Genomic DNA, 6000 nt, shown 5'->3' on the forward strand with positions numbered 1-6000 from the left:
CTGCGCTGGAAGCCAGGAGATGCCGTCCATGCTGAAGACTGAAGTGCCGCTGAGGAAGGGGAAGGCTGAATCCTTCTTCAATCGCTTTACATATCCTTATGTGCTGAGTCACTCCAGGGCAGCGGGGGGGCCTCCCCCCCCCTCCATGTCCAGGGCAGGGTCCCTACAACCCTGGGTGTAAGACCGCGAAGGTGATCCAGCTGAGTTGACACAATGTACTAACCTTTACAGATATGTACAATCACTGGTACACAGATACATGTTTATATGTATAATCGCTGATATACATTTTATATTAAATATTTAATATAGCATATATATATGTATATATCCTCAACAACTCGGAGAGTGACATTGAACTAGAGGTGAAGTACTTTGTCCAAGGGCCCGCAGAGCCCAAACTTGAACCTAGCTTATTCCTAACTATAAATTTCAGCGTCTTAGCCACTGCAATACACAGCCATTTAAACCTTTAGACTGTTTTACCCATTCATTCTATATCTAAAGATGTTACAAGAAGATAATAAAATAAAAACTTTATATGTAACAAGGCAGACTGTAATATGAAGAGTCAACAAATGTACACATGTGTGCGTGTACGTAAGATTACACACTGCGGTTGCGCCGGAGAGTTAGAGCCGTATGTGCCACCCCCTTTCGTTCACATGCAGCAAATGAAAAGTGTGGCCTGGCAGCTTTTATTTTTTATACAAACAATACTTTATTGAAGCATAATTTACAAGCAGTAGAATGTACAAATCCTAAGTATACACAATGATGAAATTTTAAAAAATGTATTTATTCACTACAGGGTCTCGCTATGCAGCTCAGACTCATGATCCTCCCGCCTCAGCCTCCTCAGTGCTCGGATTACAAGCAAGTGCCACCAGGCCTGATTCTGGGGCCAGCATGGCATGCAGTATTGGGGATCAAACTTGAGTCCATGAGCTTCCCAGGCAGGCTTTTAGACCACCGAGCTACCTCCCCAGCCCCCACATTGGTGAATTGTGATCAATACGTACACTGATGTAATTATGTTCCAAGTCAAGATATGGATCACTGTCATCCCCCCAAAAGTTTCCTTGTGACCCCCACCCCTGCCCTGCACGGTAACACATGATTACAGGTGCCTGTCACTCACGGGCCACAGATCGGTAAGGGCAGGACATACACTTGCTGAAAACAACTACTCTCTTAGCTGGTCAGGCCTGGAGCGACAGTCCACACCTCTTGGTTCGGTCCTCAAAAGAAAAGATGACTGTGTCCAAATGCTACGACGGACTGTGGGCTGTGCTACTGCCGACATCAGGGGCATGCGCTGCCTCAGAGGACCGGGCAGATCTGGGCAGCGGAAGCGCTTAGGGAAGAGGAAAGGCAAATGAGTCAACTGTCAGGTGCTTCCTTGCAGGCATGAAGGCTGCAGATCATTATACAACGAAGTCTCTTGTCCAGAAGTACCAGACAGCAGCGTTCTTTCCTTTTTCTTCTAATTTATGATGCATGTGTAACTCAAAACTCATTAAAAAAGATTACATTACTTAGACCACAGCTACTTTAGATCACTCTCTCCCCAGAGGTCAATCATAAGAAAAATCTCAATTATAACAGCATAATGATCTGCTGACATAAAAATCACTTTTGTGGCTAATGACTTATGCACTGCAGATCCAGGCTCTGCTCATCCGCATACCTCTGACCCGTCACGCAAACTCAGATGTGGGCGATAATTTCATTTAGTTATCGTGATATTTTCAGTCATATAAAAATCATAGCTTTATATATGGGTTAACTTTTATGAAAATATGTTTGTCAAAGTAGGACAATAGACTGCATTAAGACATATAAGATATATATGAATATATAAAATACACTAAGAAAATACTTTACAGCGGTGTGTGGGTCCTTGTTGGTACCCTTGCCTCAGGCTCTGCAAGTCTTGGAGAGGAGCCTATCTACAAGCACTCTGAGGACTAGTGGGATAATATTAGGCACATGTGGTTTTTGAATACTTGCCCAAATCCCTCTTCTCCTTTTCTAAAAATTGCAGACAAATTTGATACTTTTTAAAAGCTTCTTAATTTCTGCTGATTTTTCACAGGGTACATCTGTATGAGCACTCCACTGAGCCCCAGGTGGAAGCCACCACGGGCTTACATTTGTATCTTAAATGTCCCAAAGGCTCATGGGATAGTGGTTTGATCCCAGTTTAGATCTACTGGGGAGGTGGTAGAAACTTCAAAAGGTGGGGCTTCTGGTCATGAGGAGCATTCTCTGCAGGGAACAGTGAAGATGAGCTGCCACTCCTCCTCCTCCTCCTCCTCTTCCCCCTCCTCCTCTTCTTCTTATCCACATCCCCCATGAGGAAAACAGCACACCCTTCCATGTGCTACCCACCGTGAGGTGCTGCCTCATCACAGGCCCAAGTGAAGCCAAATGGAGCCAACTGGTCAGGGACTGAAACCTCCAGAACTGTTGGTCAAAATAAACCTTTCCTCTTTATAAACTGATTATCTCAGTTGTTTTCTTCTAGTAACGAAAAGTTGACTAACATTGTGCAGAGAGTTACCTTAACAATAATAACTGGAAATGGCATTCTGGTCATTTCTATAACCTTCCATAACCCCTTTATTTGCAAAAACCAGTCCCATTGCTTGGGTAATCCCAAATAAAAAAGTAATCAAAGCCTGAGAAGATATTAAGAAAATCTGTGAAAATGTCTAACTTCATAGGAAAGGCCCTTCTGTTTTAGCACTAGTTTTTAAAGTACCCCACCCAGAGTTTGATAAGTGTCCTGTTCTGGGCCCATTTCCAGAACAGAGCTTCTCAAATCATCTGGGCTTTTAATAACGGAAATCCTGATGCAGTAGGCCTGGAGTGGGCCAGGGATTCTGTGTTTCTAAATTTCCCTTTTTCTTTTTTTTGTTTTTTAGTACAGAATCTGCAGGGACTCACTATACAGATCAGACTCATAGTGATCCTCCTGTTTTCAGCCTCCCAAGTGCTAGGATTCTAGGCGTGTACCACCACGCCCAGTCTCAATTCCCTCTCAGTGCACCCTGGGGGGCAAGGCAAGCACCGAATGCTGGGGATCGAATCCTGGTCCCTGTGCCTGCCTAAGCAGGAGCTTTAATCCAATGAGCTATCTGGCTGGCCCTGGATTCTGCATTTCTAATGAATTCTCCCAGTGCTTCTGATTCCGCCTAGAAGTAAGTACCCACTGAATTCCAACTCTTAGACCAATGGTGGTGAGCCACTGGCATGTGTGCCACAGCAGGCTGTTTGTATCACTGAAAGCTCTAAAGCATCTGTCATCTCTGTCCTAGACTATTCTGGTTCTTTCCCATTGTTTATGAAAGGGTAGCACAGAGGAAAAATGTCTTTGGGTTGTCTACCAGTCTTCTCTTGTTATTCAATGAAATAGTCATCTAGATGCATACAAAAATGTCCATTTATGTGTAAGTACCAAGTCCCCACAACGAATGTAGGCACTGTGTACTGCAAACATGTGCTTAAAAATTAAAAAGAAAAATCTCAGAAAAAAAAGATGAATTCTTGGAATGCAGGCCTTGCTATGGTTTGTGTCTAGGTGTCCCCCCAAAGCCTCATGCGGTCATAGGGCGGCTTCTAGAGTTTGTGATTAATTCATAATCCAATGCTGGGATTATGGGTGTGAGCACGGCAGAAGAGAAACAGCCCACGGTGTGGCAGGCAGGAGGCAGCAAACCTCCCTTCCCTTTTCATTCCATTTGGAATCCAAGCCTATTGGTTGTTGCCACTCACACCCAGGCTGGCTTTCGCATTATTTCTAAGAGGAAGCGAGCAAAAGTGACATGTGAGCCCTGATTTGGCATACTAAGAAACAGGCATGTCTTCACCATTCTCTTTTCCTCTTCCAGGCTACAAGATGAGCATTCTGAGGCTAGGAAATGGCAGAAACTGAACACAAGGAGCACCCAGGGTCCCTGAGACACTGAGGAAAAATAGCCCTCGGATGGTGCATCGGTGCGCAATAACCCAATGAAATCTGGATCTTTGCTTCAGCAGCCGGTGCTACCTCAATTTATAGGCACACGTTAATTTTGACAATATTTTCCACAATTTTCTTCTTTAAAAAGGGGGCAGTTAATAGAAGAGCAAACCTCCAGCTGCTCACTGTCTTTGGCCTCCAACAACGGCACCAATAGGACTCTTATCAGTACATGCTACATTATTCCCTTGATGCCAAGGAATTGGTATTATTCCAAGAAGTCTTCTGAGACCACCCTCTGAAAGTCAGAGACAAGTCAGAAAGGCCACTCAGACATTTACAAAAAGTTACACTATAATGTCCAAGCTTTCACTGTTATCTTGGGTCGCAGAGAGAATACAAGAATTGAGAGCCCAAGTCAACAGATGAACACGTCGCCACCTCCTTGGAGGGTGACAGTAGTACAGGTAATGCTGTGAGCAGAAGTTCAGAAGTTCTTGTTCTTTCCAATGGCTTCTCCTCTCCTAACTGGTAACAAAACTACTGAGCTCTTTTTTTTTTTTCTTTTTTTTCCCACAATTTTATTGATAAACCAATAGCAATGAGACAGTTTCAAACCAAATCGGTAGAACAGTTTCAATAATTAACACACTGCATACATTCTTCCTAGTGGTTAAGTGCTGTACAAGATGCGGACACGATATCCTATTTACAAACACACCATTAGAACAAATCCCTCTATTCATCAAGAGAATGTAACTATGTATCTATCCTAACCACTTTGAATACACAGATACAAAATGGACATTCATCTGTATACCCTTTTTTTTGTTAAGTTCTGTTATTTGAATATTATAGGTGTGTAAACTCAGCAAAATACTCTAAAAGAGTCCAGTAGTCCATAATAGTATTGGGTCTTCCGCTTGACTGGCAGTGTCTTATTATTATTTAACTTTAGTAAAATGAAGGCAATAATCTATACCTGAATTCAAGCACCAGAAGGACTTCTGTTTATCTACATTTGAACTCATGCATACTTTATGTATGGAAAACAAAATCTGATCCTTTCCCAAGTAGAAAATATACCATGGCCCTTGCCTTTGAGAATATAGTATATGTATTATTTATTGCATAAATATATGGTATAGAACGTAGTATGGGCCTGACTCCATTAATAACTCACTCCTTTGAGGAAATAGGTTCCAAGAGTAATGACAAAGACAGATGTTTACTTGAATCTTTTTTTTTTCTACCTGTGATTTAAGGGGATTACTACTATCAAGTTTCAAGGCAGAGAAAAAAAGCAAGAGGCTAGCGATCAGCCTTCCTTAAAAGCGCCTTGGCACGAGCCCTTGCCTCAGCTCCTACAGCACCCGTCTTTCAAATGCTCAGGCGGAACAGCCCTGAAGGGGAAGCGCCCGGCCCGGGACCTCCGTCTACCAGCTCGTGGGCCGACGCGAAGCCCTCCAGACTCAGCCTTTCCCTTCTGGAGCACGAGTTCTATCATCTGCACTCTTATTTTCACTTTATAAAAAAAGTATATGCTGGTTCTTAAAACACATAAAATATAACTGAACAAAAATAAGAAAAGGAAAACTTAGTCCTTTATCCAAAATGAGCCCGTTATTTCATGAAGATGTAATCCCCTCTTTCTCTCGCTAGACGGGCAGACAGACGGGTAGATGGATATGCACGCATATAGCACCCTTGCGTTTAAAGTACGCTTACACCTCCACATTCTATCTTAAACCTGATTTCTCAGAATCTTTGCTCATCATTTTTTAGTATGACTGTATCTAGTAAATGACCACTTATGATATTATAATAGCTTATTAAGGTTTTGCTTTTAAAAATTGTTTTCAAACTTCCTAACAAGAAATAATCACAGGGCTGGTGAGATGGCTCAGTGGTCTAAAGCACCTACTTAGAACAAGCTGAGCAAAGCACAGGGACCGCGGTTCAATCCCCCAGCACCACATGCCAGCCAGCCCTGCCCCCTGGTGGGCTGAGCTGGCCGCGAGTGTGTACACACA

Source organism: Octodon degus, unplaced genomic scaffold (assembly GCF_000260255.1).
Source record: "Octodon degus isolate 3935 unplaced genomic scaffold, OctDeg1.0 scaffold00126, whole genome shotgun sequence".
Classification (NCBI taxonomy): domain Eukaryota; kingdom Metazoa; phylum Chordata; class Mammalia; order Rodentia; family Octodontidae; genus Octodon; species Octodon degus.